Source organism: Neomonachus schauinslandi, chromosome 3 (assembly GCF_002201575.2).
Source record: "Neomonachus schauinslandi chromosome 3, ASM220157v2, whole genome shotgun sequence".
Lineage (NCBI taxonomy): Eukaryota > Metazoa > Chordata > Mammalia > Carnivora > Phocidae > Neomonachus > Neomonachus schauinslandi.
The window spans coordinates 4,508,691-4,519,659 of record NC_058405.1 but is presented as its reverse complement, the minus strand read 5'-3'; positions in this window follow the sequence as shown (position 1 = coordinate 4,519,659).

Below are 10,969 nucleotides of genomic sequence, written 5' to 3'. Positions count from 1 at the left end.
AAGAAAGAAAGAAAGAAAGAAAGAAAGAAAGAAAGAAAGAAAGAAAGGAAGAAAATAGTCACTAACTTTGCCAACAAACAACCCAAGATCTTGGGGAAAGGATTGTATAAAAACTCCTTCCCATCTTAGTTTGCCCGCCATACCTCTTCTAAAGAGCATAGATACTCAAAGTGAAACCAAAGCAGAGTATGCATAAATTAAACTAAAGTTATTAGCACTTTAGTTTCATGTGCCCTAAAAATCTCTCAAAATGAATAAATACAGATGAACATGATTTTCCTATACAAACCACCTGCAGTTTTTTAGCAAAGGTGTTTTCAGATCAGCCAAAACAATTTTTCCCTCCAATTGAATATAAGTACATAGAATATTATGAGCAAAGAAACTCATATTTTCCCAAGAAAAAAGGGCAATTCTACTTGTAGAGACTTCATTCCAGGTCGAGAACGATGAAATCCTCATAGGGAATAATTGCATTCCTGTAGGGTGCTCTGGAATCTTAAATTGCTTGGCACCTTGATATTAAATCACTCAGAGGTCCCATTGGTCACTGTTTGCTAATGCACACTGAGCCAGCAAGGGAATGGGCATTTGAAAAGCATTTTCTGAGAATGATCAAAGATATTCATTTGGAGTTTTAATAAGAAGGGCTAGGAAAGCTCAACAAGAAAATAGTTAAATTAACTTCAATTTTATGATTTTTTCCAGAGGTAGATATCAAAGTAGCCTAGATGAAAAGTAAATTAATTTTATACTATTTTAGAGACTTCACATGGATTATTACTCATGACCTTTAGGAGGCACATTGGTTTTATCTATTTTGGAATGAGGGTAGCTTCAAGTTAAACTGAACCACATCCAAAAAGTAAAAAATTGATAAACTGAACTACATCCAACCACTGAAACCCGTTGATGTGAGGCACCACGTACTAGTGAGTCCAAGCTCACGTCACCATGTTACCTGGTAATTACTCTTTCTGAGTAGAGAACAGTCAATTTACTTTTCAGTAAATTATCCCCTAGATAACACACTTCTGGATAAATATATTGAGTTTTTTCCATGGCTGTGTGTTACACTGCATTTCCAAGTAATGCTGACTTTGACAAATGTTGACTTTGTGGATCCTACTGTCTTACACAGAATTTGCTAGACTGAATGGTTAGTGTTTTGTCCTTATGTTTTCTGACTTTTCTCTGGGATTCAACACTATCTACTGTCCTCCTTAAAAGTTCTGTCTTCCAAGTCCAAATGGATGGATATTTAAATGCCTACTTAACAAATCCAAATGTGTGTTCCTCAGTCAGCTTAACCACCCAGGTGATGGAATTTTACTTCTCTTTCTAGATCAAGTGTGTAGCACTTCCATCACTGTCTGTCCCTCATTTCTTTTCTCTCCTGTGTCTAATCTTCTCCAAGTCTGGAGGATTTTGCTTTTTCTATCTCATAGCTGCTCTGTCCCCTTGGTCCTCATTGTTTGGACGCTGCCTTGGTTTAGGCTCTCATTATAGGTTTCACAAAGGCCTCCTTCACACTATTCCTTGCCATCCATCCACTCCAATACATTCACAACCTGAATAAACCTAATCATGTTGCTCCCATCACGCTGCTGTTCTCTGGAAAGTCTCCCGTAGCTTCCCATAACCTACATAATAAATCTGAGTTCCTTAGTAAGACTTTTCAAGATAGAATATTGCCCAGTTTTTCATCTCTATTTACTTTCTTCTCCATCTGCAATTTATGCAGCAGTAATTCTCAGCTACTTATAATTTTGCAAATTCACTGTTACGGATTGAATAAAATCTGTATGTTAAAGCCTTCATCCCTAACTTAGTAGTATTTGGAGCTGGGGCCTTTGGAAGGTAATTGGGTTTAGATGAGGCCATGAGGGTGAAGTTCTCATGATGGGATTAGTGCCATTATAAGAAGACAAAAGGCTCCAGAGCTTTCTCCGTTTCCTTGCACACACACCAAGGAAAGGCCATGGGAGTACATGAACACAAAGTATGTAAGCCAGAAAGAAGGTCCTCACCTCCGGTGGTGTCAGGATTTTGGGTGTTAGCCATTCTAATAGATGTGAAGTGAGATCTCTCTGTTCTACAACAGGTATGATTTTTGCTGTGGATTTTTGGTTGATGTTCTTTGTTAAGTTGAGGAAGTTCCCTTTACTTCTAATCTGCTGAGAGTTTTTATCATGAATCAGTTTGGGAATTTTTCACATGCTTTTCTTTCTGCTTCAGTTGATAGGATCAGAGGCTTTTTCTTCCTTAGCCCATTGATACGGTGGATTATATTAATCAACTAAACTGTATCTTTTCACTGATAACATTATTGCATAGCTACAAAATCCAAGACTCTGGTATGAAACAACTAGAATTAATAACTTGAGAAGGTGGCTGTACACATTACAGCAATAAAAATCAATCATCTCTGTATATTTCATTAATAAGCACCCAGAAATGGACACAGCAGGAAAAAATATCATTGACAATATTGACACAATTATGAAAAATCTTAGGGATATATTTAACAAGAAAGGTATAGGACATATAATAAATATTCTAAACTATTTTTGAAAAACAAAGAATGTAACTTGTTTTAGCTCTTCTAGATCTCTTTCTTTTTCATAAGAATTTTAGAATCAACCTGTCAATTTCTGCAAAAAAAGGGAGGATTTTTTGGGGGGGTTTTCATAGGAATTAGATTGAATCTGTATGTCGATTTAGGGCATATTGCCATCTTCACAATATTAAGTCTTCAATTCGTAATTGATTGGGGTTTAAATGTACTGTGTCACTGTTTGTTTTATATTTCTCCCTCCTGTTCTATGTTCTTCTGTCTTTTATGGGGGAGGGGGTTAGGAATAATTAGATGTTTTTACCATATTTCCCTTCCTTCATTTCATCAGTTCTACCTTCTATTGCCCTTTCTTAGTGATCATTCTAGAAATTATAACCTACATCCTTGACTTATGATAGTCGAGTAAAAAGGACTACTTTTAGCAATTCCTAGACCTTAGAACATTTTCAGTCCACATATTCCCTTTTTCTTGCCATTTATGTAATTGTCACCTGCATTTTAATTTTATGCATATTTTAAATTCCATGGATGTTTACTACTATTATTTTGTACAATCAATATTCTTTAGATTTACTCACATATTTACTCAGTCTGTTGTTTTTCACTTTTTCCTTAACACATAGTCTTCTGTATGGAATAATTTCCTTATATGTGTGATCATTGTCCTTGTACCTAATGAACTCACCTCCCCATTTCTTTTTGTATAGTTCTATAGGCAACAAATTACTCCAGTGCTAGTTTTTCTGGAAATACCTTTATTCTGCCTTCATTTTTTGAAAGGTAATTTCGGTGAGTAAGGAATTCTTAATAGCAATTACTTTCTTTTTGCACTTCAAAGATATTACCCAATTATCTTCTAAATTCTATTTTTTCTGTTGAGAGATCAACTGGAATTTTTATTGTCTGTATGAAGGGAATGCATCTTCTTCCTCTGCTACCTTTAAGAGTTTTCTCTTTTACTTTTTACTTTGCTTCAACAGTGTTGCAATGATATGCCTGGGCGTGGTGCTCTTTGCATTCATCCTGCTTTGATCTGTGGTACACTCTCTTTTTAAGGTTTATCTTACATTATCTCTTCAAATTGTTTCTACTTTATCCATTCAAATATTGCCTCTGCCCTATTCTTTCCCCTCCCCTTTCTGACTTCAATTTCACACGAGACCTCTTTCATTTCTTATGTCTCTCATGTACTTTTCTGTATGTTACATCATTTCTCTCTGGATATTTCAACAGACAAATCTTCCCTGCACCTGAATATAATCTGCAATTAAAACTGTGTATTTCACCTCCTGTATTTTTTCAGTTGAGGGCCCTTGAAGTCTTTTTACTACACTTAGATTCTCGGGAGAAATCCTCCAGACTGACATCCATCACCTTGAACCTAACAATCACAGTTATTGTAAGGACTGTGTCTAGCAAGTCCAGCATCTGGATCACCTGTTTCTATTGTTCTACTTCTACTGTTTGTTTTTTCTTTTCTCTGCTTTTTGACATACCTAGTAATTATTGATTTAATGTTGGATATTAACATAACGAATTGTAGAGTGTATCTATGTGAGCACCTAGCTTTTGACAGCAGTTGTAATAGAGAGAGAACCTCCTAACCTGATGGGGAACTGATTTCAGCAGCATACGCACCTCTGTCTCCCACCTGGGGATGAGGCTGTTTTCTCTCTAGTCTGTGGCCACAAGAGTAAAGTTCCTGGTGCTTAGTTGAGTTTGGGGTTTCAGACTCTAAAAGACATGGTCAATTTCGGGTTTACACTTTTCTTAGAAAGCAGTTCTTCCATCATTCCAACTAAGAGTCTGGGATATCTAAGAGAGTGCCTCCTCCCTGGCAGGCCCAAAACTCAAGTTCATTCATTCAGGCTGGTGAAACTTACAAAAACCTTGCTTACACCTCAGCCTGAGGAGTTGGTCCCCCAAATCCTAGCTGGTTTGGTAGGCTGACTTTCAGTCCTAGAGTCCTGGTGCTGTAAGAGAGCCAAAAGCTCTGCATGGTCACTGCGGTCTGCTCAGATTTCTCCTTGGTTTCTCAACCCCTTGTCTAGCTTATTTTAAATATCAGCAAATGCCTCGTGGGGAATGCAGCATGGAAGGTCAGGCTCGACTCAGTGATTTTCTCTTCTCCCAGTGATCTTGGAATCCTCAAATTTTGGCAATTTTGGCTGCTTTCTGATGTCTCTGAACAGATTTTTTGGGAGGGTGAGGAGATGGGTGACAAGGGTTATTTTATATGTTACTTTTCTAATTTTGGAGGATACAGAAGGAGTGCTTTGCTAGAATCAGGTCCATTGTAGCTGGAAACACAAGTATCTACTGGAATATTTAAAGCAAATCCAACTTGCTATATCATTTTGTCTGTAAATATTTCAACATGTACTACCAGCAGATAGGATGTTGCTTTAACACAAGTCTCTTATCATAAAATAACAACAATTACTTAACATAATCTAATATCAAGTCAATGTCACATCATGTCTTCTCAAATGTCTAAAAAAAAAACGTTTCCTGAATTTGGATGCAAATGAGGCCCAAATGTTATATTTCATTGATGTTTCTTTTAATCTATAACAATCTCCTCTCTATTTTGTCATTTTCACTTATAATTTAAGAAGTAGTTATTTTTTTCCATGTAAAATTTCCCATATCTTCAATTTTGCCGATTGCATTCTTGGTCATTTAACTTGTTCCTCTACTCCCCATGTATACTATAAAAGGGGTTATACAGAGAGGTTTGATTGTATTTAGGTTCTTGACAAAATTGCTTCAGAGTACACAGGTAAGTTTTTATTATCCTACTCTTTGGTTAAAAAAGATGTTATTTATTTGAGAGAGAGAAAGAGTGCACACGAGAGAAAGAGCATGAGTTGGGGGGGTCGAGGGGTGGGGAGCAGAGGGAGAGGGAGAAGCAGACTCCCCGCTGAGCAGGGAGCCCGAAGACATGGGGCTCGACCCCAGGACCCTGAGATCATGACTTGAGCCAAAGGCAGACACTTAACCAACTGAGCCACCCAGGCACCCCATTTATTATCCTACTTTTTTTTTTTTTTTAGATTTTATTTATTCATTTGAGAGAGAGAGAGAGCATGAGGGGCGGAGGATCAGAGGGAGAAGCAGACTCCACACTGAGCAGGGAGCCCGATGTGGGGCTCCATCCCAGGACCCCGGGATAATGACCTGAGCCGAAGGCAGTCACTTAACCAACTGAGCCACCCAGGCGCTCCATCCTACTCTTAATTTTGTTTTATATATACCAGTAGGCCCAGGTATTGTCAGCACAAAATATTTTTAAGTGTAAAAAGACTGTCAAGAACATTGTACTATATCATCAGTTCCGTAACTCACACGTAATCATGGGCTCTCTTGGGCAGTATCATTGGTGGCCTCTGTCCTCTTCATTTTGCTTAGCGTACTTTTCTTTCACTCATAATTGCATTTTTATTCAGTTTTAAAGGGCATATAAATTCGGGCGCCTGGGTGGCTCAGATGGTTAAGCATCAGCCTTCGGCTCAGGTCATGATCCCAGGGTCCTGGGATCGAGTGCCGCATCGGGCTCCCTGCTCCTTGGAAGCCTGCTTCTCCCTCTGCCTCTTTCTCTCTCTGTCTCTCATGAATAAATAAGTAAAATCTTTAAAAAAAAAAAGACATATAAATTCATCTCAGAATATTCAAGTGCTGTTAGAAAAACAGTACCTGCCCTCAAAGACCTGTCATGAGTAGGGGGGAAAGAGAGAGAGAGAGACATTATTGCAAAGGCTGGAGTGAAAGAAATATCCACAAGAAGTCTAAACCTGACATAAAGCTTTTAACGCAGTGGCTCCCAAAGGCATGTTCCCACCATTGGTGAGAGTTATGCGCTGAATGTTTGTATTCCCCAGACTGGTGTGTGCAGCTCCGGGCTCCCATGTGCTGGTGGGACTAGTTACCAGCAGAACTTTCCTGAGGCTGCTCAGCATCCCCCAGCCTTCCTCCAAGAGGCGTAAACCCCACCCCGACTTCCTGCTCCAACCCGGGACAGAGGCTGTGCTGCATATGGATGGATCTCGCACTCCTGCAGTGCTTTAATTTTTCTTGCAATCTGTGAGTGAAAGAATGTAGCTCCTGGTTTTGACAGGGGCCTGCAGAGCATCCCTGAGCATATTCTTTACTCCGTAAGCTGTGACTTATACCACCTGGCTGTTCTCTTCACGGCCGTATTTTGTAGTGGTTTATTCTCTCCTCCAAATTCAAGAAAGGCTTTCTGCCTGATTTCAGCTTGGCCAGCTCCCCCATTGACCCATGGCTCTAAGAAACTCGGGGAAGTGGTGTCCATGTTCAGCCAAGGTAAACCAGGTGCCATGTGAGCTGGACTTGGCATCCCCTCTCTACAACCAGCCACCAAGTGCCTACTGGGCACAAAGTGCTGTAGATAAGGTTGGGAGGGACTCAAAGTTAAATAAAACATGGCTTCACCTCTCAAAGAATTTACAGTGTGGCTGGGGACGTCACTGTTCCACCAGAGAGCCGACAATGCCAAGAGAAGGCTTTTGTCACATTACTTTTAAAACACGGGCTGCTCTTTATGCCAGCCCCTCTGACATCCTCCTGCTCCCCATTTCTCCTCCCCATCATTCTGCCTCTCCTTGGTCAGTACCGACATTCATCCAAGAACCATCATTGAAAGGGGCCCCAGGAGGGAGGGGCTCCTCCAGGTTCTAGAAAACAAGATAAACAAATGCATATAAGGACAAAAGCCAGAGGTGTATTCAGAGACCTGGATTCCAGGGTGAGGGTAAGGTTTTAGGGAGAGAAGCCATGAGTAGATATGTCAGTAAATGATTAAATCAAAGGTCATTGGTAAAGCGGCTTATGCTTCCCAGTGTTCACACAAGGAAGAAAGTATGGGTAGAAATATTCCCTAAGCTCTGTCTGAGTCCCCTCCTGTGGGGTTATGTAATCTTGTTACAGCACAACTCGAGCTAGGATACAGAAATCATCTTGGATTTAGACAGCGTTGGTGAAGCACAAGGACACGGTAAAGATCGATTCCTTCAGGGCGCCTGGGTGGCTCAGTTGGTTAAGCGACTGCCTTCGGCTCAGGTCATGATCCTGGAGTCCCGGGATCGAGTCCCGCATCGGGCTCCCTGCTCGGCAGGGAATCTGCTTCTCCCTCTGACCCTCCTCCCTCTCATGCTCTCTGTCTCTCATTCTCTCTCTCTCAAAGAAATAAATAAAAAAATCTTTAAAAAAAAAAAAAAAGATCGATTCCTTCAATAGCGCTCCAGATCCAGTCCCCGTGGCCCCACATGGCCCCGAGAGGTTCTGTGCGCCCACACCGATTTCCCTTGTTTCCCCTGCCCTTCCTTTGCTCTCCATCAGGCAGCACACCCCCTCACTCCAGGACTCCGTGAAATCCCACTTTCTTTCCTGCTTGAATGACTTCTAGTTTTCTTCATTCATTTCTTTATTTCTTACTGGATAACTGCTTAACGATTTAATGTTTTCGCCATCAATTGATGATTATCTTTAATATTCAAGTTTCTTTTCAGGAAATTCATCGTATTTTTCCTAACATGTTTAATTTTAATCCATTATTACATATCCCACCCTTAAGCAACATAATATTGCGGTTAAGAAACTGGAGGCAGACAGCCTGGTTTAAAATCCTACCTCCTCCACTCAGTAGCTTGGGCAAAGCCCCCGCCTCCGTTTCTTGGTCTGTAAAATGGGCATGATAATAACACCAACAGAAGGTTGTTATGAGTATTCGGTAAATGGTACATAGTGAGTGCTTAGAACAGTGAGAATGACTTATCCCTCAGTACGTTTTAGCTATTTTTATTATTATTGGCCTTAATATGATATGGAATCTTCATTTTGAGAAGCTACTTCATCATCAGCATATAGACGCATGCTACTTTCACATTTGAGGCTGGTTGGGAGGCCCGGGAGGACTCAGAGTAAAGAGAAACAGTCTGGTAGTGCCCAGATTTTTTTAGAGGCTCTTCTGCGTTTTGCGATATTCTATGCTGCCACCTGCTGGCCCTCCCAGGAGTTGTTCCCGTCGCAAGAACTGATGAACCATGCCACGATGTTTGATAGAATTTCACGTTAACACCAAATAAAGCAAGTAAAATATATTACTCAAAGCATGCACTCAACTAATATTCATGTGAGCGATTGCTCTCACTGGGTGGCTCCATGAATAACTAAATGCAATCTTAAAATGCTCTGTAAGGTTGTGCAGTCGGCAAAAAGACCACACCGATGTGCTTGTGAGCATCCTCATATTTATGATGACTATAAAGGCTCTCTTAGTCATAAGATCCACGCTTCAGGGAATATTGTAATGAAAAGTAGAACATGAGACAAATGTGACATTTAAAAGACTGTATTTTTTAAATTAAAAGGAATTTGAATTATTGATATCATAAAACCATTTGCTCTTGTTATTTAGAAATACTTTAGCATAAAAGGAGGAAAATGGTTAAACAAATAGGAGACACTGAGATAAAAAATCAATAATCTCCTCAGAATGCTAAGGAAAATATAAAATATACTTTTAGAATCTTTCCATTATTTCCCCCTATTTATCAGATTTTTGTTTCACGGGGTCTATGGTTCTGTGATGGGAGCCATATTTTTGTTATACACCATGGCCAAGCTTTGAGCCGAAGTGAGAGACAAATCCATATGGAAGCCTAGGAAATAATATAGCAGAATTTCATGAGTAAAGCTTAGAAAATATAACTCCTCTTGATTTAAAATTACTTACCCCCAAACAGACTCTGAGAAAAATGACATCTCTCATCACATGAGTCTTCAAAGGCAATGAAGTACCTGTCCCCCAAAGGTCACAAATCCCAAGTAGTGGAGTGTTGGGATACATTTCTAAGAGTGAATTATATTAGTGAATCAGCACATATGCCTTAATAACCACTAAATCATTAAATATCGAATTCTCTGTCTAGAAGGAGCACAGAAGGTTAGGGCCTTGAACAGCAGGTTAGAAAATCTGAGAGCTGTCTCCCAAGGTTTCCTGCTGAAGAGATCTGTGCATCTAGACACCTCTGCCCCAGTCAGGACTCTGACTTATATCCTGTGGTATCAGACCACATTGTGGTTAACATGCAGGGCGTCAAGAACCCAACTGAGAGATATGAAGGCTGTGAACCCAACTGAAGTATTTTGAGGTCATATGAAGGCTTCCCCCTGAAATTCTCATATTCACCACACACACACACACACACACACAATTGTCAACCCCCTGAATCTCTTTCTTGGATCCCCTAAGGGTAAAGAATCCATGACCATACCAAATGTAAGCAACTTTCCAATACTAAACTCCAAGTAATAAATTTGGTCAAAGGTGTCCCAGCCTGGAGTGAAGCATTGTGATGGTTCATTTTATGTGTCAGCTTGACAGGATGCCCAGACATTTGGTCACACATGATTCTGGTGTGTCTGTGAGGGTGTATGGATGAGATTAACATTTGAATCAGTAGACTGAGCAAAGAAGATTGCCCTCCCTAATGTGAGTTGGCTTCATCCAATCCACTGGAGGTCTTAATGGAACAAAAAGTTGGGGGGTGGTTTGGAAATTTCACTCTGACTGTCTTCCAGATTGGGCCATTGGTCTTCAACTGCCTTTGGACTCAGGCTTGGACTGGAACTGACACCATTGGTTCTCCTGGGTCTCCAGTTTGCTTACTTCAGAACTTAGAACTTCTCAGCCTCCATAATCACATATAGATTCTTTATAATAAAGAAATATATATATATTCTGGAGAAACTTGACTAATCCCAGTGTGTAAGAGGAGAATCCACAATGTCCTGGGATCAGGAAGTTGGAAGGATGACATACCTTGAAATGGTTGTGTGTATTTCCTATTTCTTCGATCTCCAGCTCTCCAGATAGGCCCCCACAAGGAAAGGCCTTTCCTTGTCCCATCAGGAAGTCCCAGAACTTCTAACTGAGGCATGGGAGGGGCACCTGTGCCCACGTGTCCTGGTGGTGGATTGCAATAGAGAAGACACATGTTGGTCAGAAGCAGGCTTGTCCCTCTCACGTTCCAATTTTGTCTGAATCATCAAGTAATGGTGTGTGTTTCATATCCTCCACAGCCTTACACTAAAAGAAGTGGAATTATTATACTCCTAATGCCCTGTTAGTGGTCTGCTGTGAATCCACAATGATCGTGTGTTTATGGCCCTTTGCAGTCTATTTCTAGACCATGAAGTGAGAGCCTGACTCCCCAATCCTACCCTACAAATGCATTTTGCTTTCCTTGTCTTTGGCCACTCGAGGAAGCACAGACTTATGTTCGTTCTCAGGTGACTCAGCTCATCGTGAAGAAGCGTGACCTGAATGCCGAGGAATGGCGGGATGGGCAGGGGCTGCACTTCTGG